This window comes from Oncorhynchus keta, unplaced genomic scaffold (genome assembly GCF_023373465.1).
Source record: "Oncorhynchus keta strain PuntledgeMale-10-30-2019 unplaced genomic scaffold, Oket_V2 Un_contig_3171_pilon_pilon, whole genome shotgun sequence".
Lineage (NCBI taxonomy): Eukaryota > Metazoa > Chordata > Actinopteri > Salmoniformes > Salmonidae > Oncorhynchus > Oncorhynchus keta.
Window position 1 is genome coordinate 15,001 of NW_026287116.1, and position 14,684 is coordinate 29,684.

Sequence of the window (14,684 nt, forward strand, 5' to 3'; positions counted from 1 at the left end):
TGGAGAGAGGATGGAGAGAGGATGGAGAGAGGATGGGAGAGAGGGCGGAGAGAGGGTGGAGAGAGGATGGAGAGAGGATGAGAGAGGATGGAGAGAGGATGGAGAGAGGAGGGAGAGAGAGGATGGAGAGAGGGTGGAGAGAGGATGGAGAGAGGGCGGAGAGAGGATGGAGAGAGGATGGAGAGAGGATGGAGAGAGGAGGAGAGAGAGGATGGAGAGAGGATGGAGAGAGGAGGGAGAGAGGGTGGAGAGAGGGTGGAGAGGATGGAGAGAGGGTGGAGAGAGGATGGAGAGAGGATGGAGAGAGGAGGAGAGAGAGGATGGAGAGGATGGAGAGAGGATGGAGAGAGGGTGGAGAGAGGGTGGAGAGGATGGAGAGAGGATGGAGAGAGGGTGGAGAGGATGGGGAGAGGATGGAGAGAGGATGGAGAGAGGGTGGAGAGAGGGTGGAGAGGATGGAGAGAGGATGGAGAGAGGGTGGAGAGGATGGAGAGAGGGTGGAGAGAGGATGGAGAGAGGGTGGAGAGGATGGAGAGAGGATGGAGAGAGGGTGGAGAGGATGGAGAGAGGGGTGGAGAGGATGGAGAGAGGGTGGAGAGGATGGAGAGAGGATGGAGAGAGGGTGGAGAGGATGGAGAGAGGGTGGAGAGAGGGTGGAGAGAGGGTGGAGAGGATGGAGAGAGGATGGAGAGAGGGTGGAGAGGATGGAGAGAGGATGGAGAGGATGGAGAGAGGAGGAGAGAGAGGATGGAGAGAGGATGGAGAGAGGAGGAGAGAGAGGGTGGAGAGGATGGAGAGAGGATGGAGAGAGGATGGAGAGAGGAGGAGAGAGGAGGAGAGAGAGGATGGAGGGTGGAGAGGATGGAGAGAGGATGGAGAGAGGATGGAGAGAGGAGAGAGAGGATGGGAGAGAGGATGGAGAGAGGATGGAGAGAGGGTGGAGTGGATGGAGAGAGGATGGAGAGGATGGAGAGAGGATGGAGAGAGGATGGAGAGAGGATGGAGAGAGGATGGAGAGAGGGCGGAGAGAGGGTGGAGAGAGGATGGAGAGAGGATGAGAGAGGATGGAGAGAGGATGGAGAGAGGAGGAGAGAGAGGATGGAGAGAGGGTGGAGAGAGGATGGAGAGAGGATGGAGAGAGGATGAGAGAGGATGGAGAGAGGATGGAGAGGGTGGAGAGAGGGGCGGAGAGAGGATGGAGAGAGGATGGAGAGAGGATGGAGAGAGGAGGAGAGAGAGGATGGAGAGAGGATGGGAGAGAGGAGGAGAGAGAGGATGGAGAGAGGGTGGAGAGGATGGAGAGAGGGTGGAGAGAGGATGGAGAGAGGATGGAGAGAGGAGGAGAGAGAGGATGGAGAGGATGGAGAGAGGATGGAGAGAGGGTGGAGAGGATGGAGAGAGGGCGTAGAGAGGGTGGAGAGGGGATAGAGAGAGGGTGGAGAGAGGGTGGAGAGAGGGTGGAGAGGATAGAGAGAGGGTGGAGAGAGGGTGGAGAGAGGGCTGCTCAATGAGAGTGATTGAAGAAAACATTCATCTCTGTTTGTATATCTGACAGGCTGAGTAAAACCACCAACAGGGAATTTAAAATCAATGAACTATTTAGCACCAAACACAATCCAGAAACACTGTCCACTACTGATCAATAATCAGTAATCAGGCTATAGTAACACAGTGACACAGTAACACAGCAGGCCAGGGTACAGTAACACAGCAGGCCAGGGTACAGTAACACAGCAGGACAGGGTACAGTAACACAGCAGGACAGGGTACAGTAACACAGCAGGACAGGGTACAGTAACACAGCAGGCCAGGGTACAGTAACACAGCAGGACAGGGTACAGTAACACAGCAGGACAGGGTACAGTAACACAGCAGGCCAGGGTACAGTAACACAGCAGGCCAGGGTACAGTAACACAGTAGGCCAGGGTACAGTAACACAGTAACACAGTAGGACAGGGTACAGTAACACAGCAGGACAGGGTACAGTAACACAGCAGGACAGGGTACAGTAACACAGTAACACAGCAGGACAGGGTACAGTAACACAGCAGGACAGGGTACAGTAACACAGCAGGCCAGGGTACAGTAACACAGTAACACAGCAGGCCAGTGTACAGTAACACAGTAGGCCAGGGTACAGTAACACAGTAACACAGCAGGCAAGTGTACAGTAACTTTGTAGGCCAGGTTACAGTAACACAGCAGGACAGGGTACAGTAACACAGCAGGACAGGGTACAGTAACACAGCAGGACAGGGTACAGTAACACAATAACACAGTAGGACAGGGTACAGTAACACAGCAGGACAGGGTACAGTAACACAGCAGGCCAGGGTACAGTAACACAGCAGGACAGGGTACAGTAACACAGCAGGACAGGCTACAGTAACACAGTAGGACAGGGTACAGTAACACAGCAGGACAGGCTACAGTAACACAGCAGGACAGGGTACAGTAACACAGCAGGACAGGGTACAGTAACACAGCAGGCCAGGGTACAGTAACACAGTAGGCCAGGGTACAGTAACACAGTAACACAGCAGGCCAGGGTACAGTAACACAGCAGGCCAGGGTACAGTAACACAGCAGGACAGGGTACAGTAACACAGCAGGCCAGGGTACAGTAACACAGTAACACAGTAGGACAGGGTACAGTAACACAGCAGGACAGGGTACAGTAACACAATAACACAGTAGGACAGGGTACAGTAACACAGCAGGACAGGGTACAGTAACACAGCAGGCCAGGGTACAGTAACACAGCAGGCCAGGGTACAGTAACACAGCAGGACAGGGTACAGTAACACAGCAGGACAGGGTACAGTAACAAAGCAGGCCAGGGTACAGTAACACAGCAGGCCAGGGTACAGTAACACAGCAGGCCAGGGTACAGTAACACAGTAGGACAGGGTACAGTAACACAGCAGGACAGGCTACAGTAACACAGCAGGACAGGGTACAGTAACACAGCAGGACAGGGTACAGTAACACAGTAGGCCAGGGTACAGTAACACAGTAACACAGCAGGCCAGGGTACAGTAACACAGTAGGCCAGGGTACAGTAACACAGTAACACAGTAGGACAGGGTACAGTAACACAGCAGGACAGGGTACAGTGACACAGCAGGCCAGGGTACAGTAACACAGTAACACAGCAGGCCAGTGTACAGTAACACAGTAGGCCAGGGTACAGTAACACAGTAACACAGCAGGCAAGGGTACAGTAACACAGCAGGCCAGGGTACAGTAACACAGCAGGACAGGGTACAGTAACACAGCAGGACAGGGTACAGTAACACAGTAACACAGCAGGACAGGGTACAGTAACACAGCAGGACAGGGTACAGTAACACAGCAGGACAGGGTACAGTAACACAGTAACACAGCAGGCCAGGGTACAGTAACACAGCAGGCCAGGGTACAGTAACACAGCAGGACAGGGTACAGTAACACAGTAACACAGCTCTCTCTCTACCACCCCTCTCTCTATCTCTATCCCGAACAGGTCTCTCTCTACCCCCCTCTCTCTAGCCCCTCTCTCTCTCCCTCTCTAAACAGGTCTCTCTCTACCCCCCTCTCTCTCTCCCTCTCTAAACAGCTCTGTCTCTACCCCCTCTCTCCCTCTCTAAACATCTCTGTCTCTACCCCCTCTCTCTCCCTCTCTAAACAGGTCTCACTCAACCCCCTCTCTCTCTACCTCTCTAAACAGCTCTCTCTCTACCCCCCTCTCTCTCCCTCTCTAAACAGCTCTGTCTCTACCCCCTCTCTCTCCCTCTCTAAACAGGTCTCTCTCGACCCCCTCTCTCTCCCTCTCTAAACAGCTCTCTCTATACCCCTTATCTCTCTCTCCCTCTCTAAACAGGTCTGTCTCTACCCCCTCTCTCTCTCCCTCTCTAAACAGCTCTGTCTCTACCCCCCTCTCTCTCTCCCTCTCTAAACAGCTCTGTCTCTACCCCCCCCTCTCTAAACAGCTCTGTCTCTACCCCCCTCTCTAAACAGCTCTGTCTCTACCCCCCTCTCTCCCTCTCTAAACAGCTCTGTCTCTACCCCCTCTCTCTCTCCCTCTCTAAACAGGTCTCTCTCGACCCCCCTCTCTCTCTCCCTCTCTAAACAGCTCTGTCTCTACCCCCTCTCTCTCTCCCTCTCCAAACAGCTCTGTCTCTACCCCCCCTCTCTAAACAGCTCTGTCTCTACCCCCCTCTCTCTCTCCCTCTCTAAACAGCTCTGTCTCTACCCCCCTCTCTAAACATCTCTGTCTCTGCCCCCCCCCCCCTCTCTAAACAGCTCTGTCTCTACCCCCCCTCTCTAAACAGCTCTGTCTCTACCCCCCCTCTCTCTCCCTCTCTAAACAGGTCTGTCTCTACCCCCTCTCTCTCTCCCTCTCTAAACAGCTCTGTCTCTACCCCCCTCTCTCTCCCTCTCTAAACAGCTCTGTCTCTACCCCCCTCTCTAAACATCTCTGTCTCTACCCCCCTCTCTAAACAGCTCTGTCTCTACCCCCCTCTCTAAACAGCTCTGTCTCTACCCCCCTCTCTCTCCTCTCTAAACAGGTCTGTCTCTACCCCCTCTCCCTCTCCCTCTCTAAACAGCTCTGTCTCTACCCCCCTCTCTCTCCCTCTCTAAACAGGTCTGTCTCTACCCCCTCTCCCCCTCCCTCTCTAAACAGCTCTGTCTATCTCTACTTGGTTCTGAATGCTCCATTTGTTAACACTTAACCACCAGTTTAGTTAGTCAGTACAGAACAATCAATCCTCTTCTCTGGGTGAGCCGAGTGTTCCGGTGATGTGGGTCAATCGTTGGGTCATTGATCAAATAATGGACTTTCCAGTTCCGCCCCATCACACACACACACACACGCACACGCACACGCACACACACACACACACACACACACACACACACACACACACACACACACACACACACACACACACACACACACACCTCTTTCCAGCACACAGTGCTCCGACCAAGACTCAGGTCTCCAGTTTAAAGCCACAACCTGCTTGGTAATTCTTTAGGGTCTAAGATGTTTGGGGGGAGGGAGGGGTGCTGAGATGTGGAATTGTTTGAGATGGTCATACCATGGGATCATTTAGCTGAATTGTAGGACCCCTTTAGGTACAGAGTCTCCCCTTTCCATTTCAGTAGGTCAAACTGTTCGGAGAACAGAGTCTCCCCTTTCCATTTCAGTAGGTCAAACTGTTCGGAGAACAGAGTCTCCCCTTTCCATTTCAGTAGGTCAAACTGTTCGGAGAACAGAGTCTCCCCTTTCCATTTCAGTAGGTCAAACTGTTCGGAGAACACAGAGTCTCCCCTTTCCATTTCAGTAGGTCAAACTGTTCGGAGAACAGAGTCTCCCCTTTCCATTTCAGTAGGTCAAACTGTTCGGAGAACAGAGTCTCCCCTTTCCATTTCAGTAGGTCAAACTGTTCGGAGAACAGAGTCTCCCCTTTCCATTTCAGTAGGTCAAACTGTTCGGAGAACACAGAGTCTCCCCTTTCCATTTCAGTAGGTCAAAGTGTTCGGAGAACACAGAGTCTCCCCTTTCCATTTCAGTAGGTCAAACTGTTCAGAGAACAGAGAGTCTCCCCTTTCCATTTCAGTAGGTCAAACTGTTCGGAGAACAGAGTCTCCCCCTTTCCATTTCAGTAGGTCAAACTGTTCGGAGAACACAGAGTCTCCCCTTTCCATTTCAGTAGGTCAAACTGTTCGGAGAACAGAGTCTCCCCTTTCCATTTCAGTAGGTCAAACTGTTCGGAGAACAGAGTCTCCCCTTTCCATTTCAGTAGGTCAAACTGTTCGGAGAACACAGAGTCTCCTTTCCATTTCAGTAGGTCAAACTGTTCGGAGAACACAGAGTCTCCCCTTTCCATTTCAGTAGGTCAAAGTGTTCGGAGAACACAGAGTCTCCCTTTCCATTTCAGTAGGTCAAACTGTTCGGAGAACACAGAGTCTCCCCTTTCCATTTCAGTAGGTCACACTGTTCGGAGAACAGAGTCTCCCCTTTCCATTTCAGTAGGTCAAACTGTTCGGAGAACACAGAGTCTCCTTTCCATTTCAGTAGGTCAAACTGTTCGGAGAACAGAGTCTCCCCTTTCCATTTCAGTAGGTCACACTGTTCGGAGAACACAGAGTCTCCCCTTTCCATTTCAGTAGGTCAAACTGTTCGGAGAACAGAGTCTCCCCCTTTCCATTTCAGTAGGTCAAACTGTTCGGAGAACACAGAGTCTCCCTTTCCATTTCAGTAGGTCAAACTGTTCGGAGAACACAGAGTCTCCTTTCCATTTCAGGTCACACTGTTCGGAGAACACAGAGTCTCCCTTTCCATTTCAGTAGGTCAAACTGTTCGGAGAACACAGAGTCTCCCTTTCCATTTCAGTAGGTCACACTGTTCGGAGAACACAGAGTCTCCCCTTTCCATTTCAGTAGGTCAAACTGTTCGGAGAACACAGAGTCTCCCCTTTCCATTTCAGTAGGTCAAACTGTTCGGAGAACACAGAGTCTCCCCTTTCCATTTCAGTAGGTCAACCTGTTCGGAGAACAGAGTCTCCCTTTCCATTTCAGTAGGTCAAACTGTTCGGAGAACAGAGTCTCCCCTTTCCATTTCAGTAGGTCAAACTGTTCGGAGAACAGAGTCTCCCCTTTCCATTTCAGTAGGTCAAACTGTTCGGAGAACACAGAGTCTCCCTTTCCATTTCAGTAGGTCAAACTGTTCGGAGAACACAGAGTCTCCCCTTTCCATTTCAGTAGGCCAAACTGTTCGGAGAACACAGAGTCTCCTTCCCATTTCAGTAGGTCAAACTGTTCGGAGAACAGAGTCTCCCCCTTTCCATTTCAGTAGGTCAAACTGTTCGGAGAACACAGAGTCTCCCCTTCCCATTTCAGTAGGTCAAACTGTTCGGAGAACAGAGTCTCCCCCTTTCCATTTCAGTAGGTCAAACTGTTCGGAGAACACAGAGTCTCCTTTCCATTTCAGTAGGCCAAACTGTTCGGAGAACACAGAGTCTCCCCTTTCCATTTCAGTAGGTCAAACTGTTCGGAGAACAGAGTCTCCCCTTTCCATTTCAGTAGGTCAAACTGTTCGGAGAACAGAGTCTCCCCTTTCCATTTCAGTAGGTCACAGTGTTCGGAGAACAGAGTCTCCCCTTTCCATTTCAGTAGGTCAAACTGTTCGGAGAACACAGAGTCTCCCCTTCCATTTCAGTAGGTCAACCTGTTCGGAGAACAGAGTCTCCCCTTTCCATTTCAGTAGGTCAAACTGTTCGGAGAACAGAGTCTCCCCCTTTCCATTTCAGTAGGTCAAACTGTTCGGAGAACAGAGTCTCCCCTTTCCATTTCAGTAGGTCAAACTGTTCGGAGAACACAGAGTCTCGCCTTTCCATTTCAGTAGGTCAAACTGTTCGGAGAACACAGAGTCTCCCTTTCCATTTCAGTAGGCCAAACTGTTCGGAGAACACAGAGTCTCCCCTTCCCATTTCAGTAGGTCAAACTGTTCGGAGAACAGAGTCTCCCCTTTCCATTTCAGTAGGTCAAACTGTTTGGAGAACACAGAGTCTCCCCTTCCCATTTCAGTAGGTCAAACTGTTCGGAGAACAGAGTCTCCCCTTTCCATTTCAGTAGGTCAAACTGTTCGGAGAACACAGAGTCTCCTTTCCATTTCAGTAGGTCAAACTGTTCGGAGAACACAGAGTCTCCCTTTCCATTTCAGTAGGTCAAACTGTTCGGAGGAACACAGAGTCTCCTTTCCATTTCAGTAGGTCAAACTGTTCGGAGAACAGAGTCTCCCCTTTCCATTTCAGTAGGTCAAACTGAGTCTCCCTTTCCATTTCAGTAGGTCAAACTGTTCGGAGAACAGAGTCTCCCCTTTCCATTTCAGTAGGTCAAACTGTTCGGAGAACACAGAGTCTCCTTTCCATTTCAGTAGGTCAAACTGAGTCTCCCCTTTCCATTTCAGTAGGTCAAACTGTTCGGAGAACAGAGTCTCCCCTTTCCATTTCAGTAGGTCAAACTGAGTCTCCCTTTCCATTTCAGTAGGTCAAACTGTTCGGAGAACACAGAGTCTCCTTTCCATTTCAGTAGGTCAAACTGTTCGGAGAACACAGAGTCTCCCCTTTCCATTTCAGTAGGTCAAACTGTTCGGAGAACAGAGAGTCTCCCTTTCCATTTCAGTAGGTCAAACTGTTTGGAGAACAGAGTCTCCCCTTTCCATTTCAGTAGGTCAACCTGTTCGGAGAACAGAGTCTCCCTTTCCATTTCAGTAGGTCAAACTGTTCGGAGAACACAGAGTCTCCTTTCCATTTCAGTAGGTCAAACTGTTCGGAGAACAGAGTCTCCCCTTTCCATTTCAGTAGGTCAAACTGTTCGGAGAACAGAGTCTCCCCTTTCCATTTCAGTAGGTCAAACTGTTCGGAGAACAGAGTCTCCCCTTTCCATTTCAGTAGGTCAAACTGTTCGGAGAACACAGAGTCTCCCCTTTCCATTTCAGTAGGTCAAACTGTTCGGAGAACAGAGTCTCCCCTTTCCATTTCAGTAGGTCAAAGTGTTCGGAGAACAGAGTCTCCCCTTTCCATTTCAGTAGGTCAAACTGTTCGGAGAACACAGAGTCTCCCCTTTCCATTTCAGTAGGTCAAACTGTTCGGAGAACAGAGTCTCCCCTTTCCATTTCAGTAGGTCAAACTGTTCGGAGAACAGAGTCTCCCCTTTCCATTTCAGTAGGTCAAACTGTTCGGAGAACAGAGTCTCCCCTTTCCATTTCAGTAGGTCAAACTGTTCGGAGAACACAGAGTCTCCCCTTTCCATTTCAGTAGGTCAAACTGTTCGGAGAACAGAGTCTCCCCTTTCCATTTCAGTAGGTCAAACTGTTCGGAGAACAGAGTCTCCCCTTTCCATTTCAGTAGGTCAAACTGTTCGGAGAACAGAGAGTCTCCCCTTTCCATTTCAGTAGGTCAAACTGTTCGGAGAACACAGAGTCTCCCCTTTCCATTTCAGTAGGTCAAAGTGTTCGGAGAACACAGAGTCTCCCTTTCCATTTCAGTAGGTCAAACTGTTCGGAGAACACAGAGTCTCCCCTTTCCATTTCAGTAGGTCACACTGTTCGGAGAACAGAGTCTCCCCTTTCCATTTCAGTAGGTCAAACTGTTCGGAGAACACAGAGTCTCCCTTTCCATTTCAGTAGGTCAAACTGTTCGGAGAACAGAGTCTCCCCTTTCCATTTCAGTAGGTCACACTGTTCGGAGAACACAGAGTCTCCCCTTTCCATTTCAGTAGGTCAAACTGTTCGGAGAACAGAGTCTCCCCTTTCCATTTCAGTAGGTCAAACTGTTCGGAGAACACAGAGTCTCCCCTTTCCATTTCAGTAGGTCAAACTGTTCGGAGAACACAGAGTCTCCTTTCCATTTCAGGTCACACTGTTCGGAGAACACAGAGTCTCCCCTTTCCATTTCAGTAGGTCAAACTGTTCGGAGAACACAGAGTCTCCCCTTTCCATTTCAGTAGGTCACACTGTTCGGAGAACACAGAGTCTCCCCTTTCCATTTCAGTAGGTCAAACTGTTCGGAGAACACAGAGTCTCCCCTTTCCATTTCAGTAGGTCAAACTGTTCGGAGAACACAGAGTCTCCTTTCCATTTCAGTAGGTCAACCTGTTCGGAGAACAGAGTCTCCCCTTTCCATTTCAGTAGGTCAAACTGTTCGGAGAACAGAGTCTCCCCTTTCCATTTCAGTAGGTCAAACTGTTCGGAGAACACAGAGTCTCCCCTTTCCATTTCAGTAGGTCAAACTGTTCGGAGAACACAGAGTCTCCCCTTTCCATTTCAGTAGGTCAAACTGTTCGGAGAACAGAGTCTCCCCCTTTCCATTTCAGTAGGTCACACTGTTCGGAGAACACAGAGTCTCCCCTTTCCATTTCAGTAGGTCAAACTGTTCGGAGAACAGAGTCTCCCCTTTCCATTTCAGTAGGTCAAACTGTTCGGAGAACACAGAGTCTCCCCTTTCCATTTCAGTAGGTCAAACTGTTCGAGAACACAGAGTCTCCCCTTTCCATTTCAGGTCACACTGTTCGGAGAACACAGAGTCTCCCCTTTCCATTTCAGTAGGTCAAACTGTTCGGAGAACACAGAGTCTCCCCTTTCCATTTCAGTAGGTCACACTGTTCGGAGAACACAGAGTCTCCCCTTTCCATTTCAGTAGGTCAAACTGTTCGGAGAACACAGAGTCTCCCCTTTCCATTTCAGTAGGTCAAACTGTTCGGAGAACACAGAGTCTCCTTTCCATTTCAGTAGGTCAACCTGTTCGGAGAACAGAGTCTCCCCTTTCCATTTCAGTAGGTCAAACTGTTCGGAGAACAGAGTCTCCCCCTTTCCATTTCAGTAGGTCAAACTGTTCGGAGAACAGAGTCTCCCCTTTCCATTTCAGTAGGTCAAACTGTTCGGAGAACACAGAGTCTCCCCTTTCCATTTCAGTAGGTCAAACTGTTCGGAGAACACAGAGTCTCCCCTTTCCATTTCAGTAGGCCAAACTGTTCGGAGAACACAGAGTCTCCCTTCCCATTTCAGTAGGTCAAACTGTTCGGAGAACAGAGTCTCCCCTTTCCATTTCAGTAGGTCAAACTGTTCGGAGAACACAGAGTCTCCTTCCCATTTCAGTAGGTCAAACTGTTCGGAGAACAGAGTCTCCCCTTTCCATTTCAGTAGGTCAAACTGTTCGGAGAACACAGAGTCTCCCCTTTCCATTTCAGTAGGCCAAACTGTTCGGAGAACACAGAGTCTCCCCTTTCCATTTCAGTAGGTCAAACTGTTCGGAGAACAGAGTCTCCCCTTTCCATTTCAGTAGGTCAAACTGTTCGGAGAACAGAGTCTCCCCTTTCCATTTCAGTAGGTCACAGTGTTCGGAGAACAGAGTCTCCCCTTTCCATTTCAGTAGGTCAAACTGTTCGGAGAACACAGAGTCTCCTTTCCATTTCAGTAGGTCAACCTGTTCGGAGAACAGAGTCTCCCCTTTCCATTTCAGTAGGTCAAACTGTTCGGAGAACAGAGTCTCCCCTTTCCATTTCAGTAGGTCAAACTGTTCGGAGAACAGAGTCTCCCCTTTCCATTTCAGTAGGTCAAACTGTTCGGAGAACACAGAGTCTCGCCTTTCCATTTCAGTAGGTCAAACTGTTCGGAGAACACAGAGTCTCCCTTTCCATTTCAGTAGGCCAAACTGTTCGGAGAACACAGAGTCTCCCCTTCCCATTTCAGTAGGTCAAACTGTTCGGAGAACAGAGTCTCCCCTTTCCATTTCAGTAGGTCAAACTGTTTGGAGAACACAGAGTCTCCCCTTCCCATTTCAGTAGGTCAAACTGTTCGGAGAACAGAGTCTCCCCTTTCCATTTCAGTAGGTCAAACTGTTCGGAGAACACAGAGTCTCCCCTTTCCATTTCAGTAGGTCAAACTGTTCGGAGAACACAGAGTCTCCCCTTTCCATTTCAGTAGGTCAAACTGTTCGGAGAACACAGAGTCTCCCCTTTCCATTTCAGTAGGTCAAACTGTTCGGAGAACAGAGTCTCCCCTTTCCATTTCAGTAGGTCAAACTGAGTCTCCCCTTTCCATTTCAGTAGGTCAAACTGTTCGGAGAACAGAGTCTCCCCTTTCCATTTCAGTAGGTCAAACTGTTCGGAGAACACAGAGTCTCCCCTTTCCATTTCAGTAGGTCAAACTGAGTCTCCCTTTCCATTTCAGTAGGTCAAACTGTTCGGAGAACAGAGTCTCCCCCTTTCCATTTCAGTAGGTCAAACTGAGTCTCCCCTTTCCATTTCAGTAGGTCAAACTGTTCGAGAACAGAGTCTCCCCTTTCCATTTCAGTAGGTCAAACTGAGTCTCCCCTTTCCATTTCAGTAGGTCAAACTGTTCGGAGAACAGAGTCTCCCCCTTTCCATTTCAGTAGGTCAAACTGTTCGGAGAACACAGAGTCTCCCTTTCCATTTCAGTAGGTCAAACTGTTCGGAGAACAGAGTCTCCCCCTTTCCATTTCAGTAGGTCAAACTGAGTCTCCCTTTCCATTTCAGTAGGTCAAACAGAGTCTCCCCTTTCCATTTCAGTAGGTCAAACTGTTCGGAGAACACAGAGTCTCCCCTTTCCATTTCAGTAGGTCAAACTGAGTCTCCCTTTCCATTTCAGTAGGTCAAACTGTTCGGAGAACACAGAGTCTCCCCTTTCCATTTCAGTAGGTCAAACTGTTCGGAGAACAGAGTCTCCCCTTTCCATTTCAGTAGGTCAAACTGTTCGGAGAACAGAGTCTCCCCTTTCCATTTCAGTAGGTCAAACTGTTCGGAGAACACAGAGTCTCCCCTTTCCATTTCAGTAGGTCAAACTGTTCGGAGAACAGAGTCTCCCCTTTCCATTTCAGTAGGTCAAACTGTTCGGAGAACAGAGTCTCCCCTTTCCATTTCAGTAGGTCAAACTGAGTCTCCCCTTTCCATTTCAGTAGGTCAAACTGTTCGGAGAACAGAGTCTCCCCTTTCCATTTCAGTAGGTCAAACTGAGTCTCCCCTTTCCATTTCAGTAGGTCAAACTGTTCGGAGAACAGAGTCTCCCCCTTTCCATTTCAGTAGGTCAAACTGAGTCTCCCCTTTCCATTTCAGTAGGTCAAACTGTTCGGAGAACAGAGTCTCCCCTTTCCATTTCAGTAGGTCAAACTGTTCGGAGAACACAGAGTCTCCCCTTTCCATTTCAGTAGGTCAAACTGAGTCTCCCCTTTCCATTTCAGTAGGTCAAACTGTTCGGAGAACAGAGTCTCCCCTTTCCATTTCAGTAGGTCAAACTGAGTCTCCCTTTCCATTTCAGTAGGTCAAACAGAGTCTCCCTTTCCATTTCAGTAGGTCAATCTGTTCGGAGAACACAGAGTCTCCCCTTTCCATTTCAGTAGGTCAAACTGAGTCTCCCCTTTCCATTTCAGTAGGTCAAACTGTTCGGAGAACACAGAGTCTCCTTTCCATTTCAGTAGGTCAAACTGTTCGGAGAACAGAGTCTCCCCCTTTCCATTTCAGTAGGTCAAACTGTTCGGAGAACACAGAGTCTCCCCTTTCCATTTCAGTAGGTCAAACTGTTCGGAGAACAGAGAGTCTCCCCTTTCCATTTCAGTAGGTCAAACTGTTCGGAGAACACAGAGTCTCCCCTTTCCATTTCAGTAGGTCAAACTGTTCGGAGAACACAGAGTCTCCCTTTCCATTTCAGTAGGTCAAACTGTTCGGAGAACAGAGTCTCCCCTTTCCATTTCAGTAGGTCAAACTGTTCGGAGAACACAGAGTCTCCCCTTTCCATTTCAGTAGGTCAAACTGTTCGGAGAACAGAGTCTCCCCTTTCCATTTCAGTAGGTCAAACTGTTCGGAGAACAGAGTCTCCCCTTTCCATTTCAGTAGGTCAAACTGTTCGGAGAACACAGAGTCTCCCCTTTCCATTTCAGTAGGTCAAACTGTTCGGAGAACACAGAGTCTCCCCTTTCCATTTCAGTAGGTCAACCTGTTCGGAGAACACAGAGTCTCCCCTTTCCATTTCAGTAGGTCAAACTGTTCGGAGAACAGAGAGTCTCCCCTTTCCATTTCAGTAGGTCAAACTGTTCGGAGAACAGAGAGTCTCCCCTTTCCATTTCAGTAGGTCACACTGTTCGGAGAACAGAGAGTCTCCCCTTTCCATTTCAGTAGGTCAAACTGTTCGGAGAACACAGAGTCTCCCCTTTCCATTTCAGTAGGCCAAACTGTTCGGAGAACAGAGTCTCCCCTTTCCATTTCAGTAGGTCAAACTGTTCGGAGAACACAGAGTCTCCCTTTCCATTTCAGTAGGTCAAACTGTTCGGAGAACACAGAGTCTCCCTTTCCATTTCAGTAGGTCAAACTGTTCGGAGAACAGAGTCTCCCCTTTCCATTTCAGTAGGTCAAACTGTTCGGAGAACAGAGTCTCCCCTTTCCATTTCAGTAGGTCAAACTGTTCGAGAACACAGAGTCTCCCCTTTCCATTTCAGTAGGTCAAACTGTTCGGAGAACAGAGAGTCTCCCCTTTCCATTTCAGTAGGTCAAACTGTTCGGAGAACAGAGTCTCCCCTTTCCATTTCAGTAGGTCAAACTGTTCGGAGAACAGAGTCTCCCCTTTCCATTTCAGTAGGTCAAACTGTTCGGAGAACACAGAGTCTCCCCTTTATAGAGTAGTTTTTGTCGGTCAAACTGTTCGGACGCTACAGGAGTTTTCGTGTGAAGACCGATTTTCGGGATGTCTCAGACTGCTCTAACTCTTGTCACCTTTCACTGACGATGTGGAAGAGAGATACTGGCAGATGTTGTGGATTGAGAAGCAAACAAACAGATATCTCTAATTTAAACAAAGATTCTGATCCAACACAAACAAACAGATATCTCTAATTTAAACAAAGATTCTGATCCAACACAAACAAACAGATATCTCTAATTTAAACAAAGATTCTGATCCAACACAAACAAACAGATATCTCTAGTTTAAACAAAGATTCTGATCCAACACAAACAAACAGATATCTCTAGTTTAAACAAAGATTCTGATCCAACACAAACAAACAGATATCTCTAATTTAAACAAAGATTCTGAACCAACACAAACAAACAGATATCTCTAGTTTAAACAAAGATTCTGATCAACACAAACAAACAGATATCTCTAGTTTAAACAAAGATTCTG

The 14,684-nt window shown here is 48.7% G+C and overlaps 1 protein-coding gene and 1 long non-coding RNA gene across 6 annotated transcripts in view; one reads left to right on the plus strand and one right to left on the minus strand.

Annotated features, from left to right (window-relative positions):
- The window catches only part of LOC127923749 (protein kinase C beta type-like), a gene marked incomplete at its 3' end in the record, with an annotated part of 86,305 nt that overhangs the window by 14,853 nt on the left and 56,768 nt on the right, over window positions 1-14,684 (minus strand). The gene's annotated exons all lie outside the window — the stretch shown is intronic.
- LOC127923746 (uncharacterized) lies at window positions 4,916-14,025 on the plus strand. Of its 5 annotated transcripts, none has more exons than XR_008115258.1 (3): window positions 4,916-5,516; window positions 8,902-8,995; window positions 14,002-14,025. It is a non-coding gene; the product is annotated as an uncharacterized LOC127923746 (long non-coding RNA). The 5 variants fall into 5 exon arrangements; XR_008115261.1 differs by having other exon boundaries at window positions 4,916-5,334; XR_008115257.1 differs by lacking the exon at window positions 14,002-14,025 and adding an exon at window positions 13,588-13,611.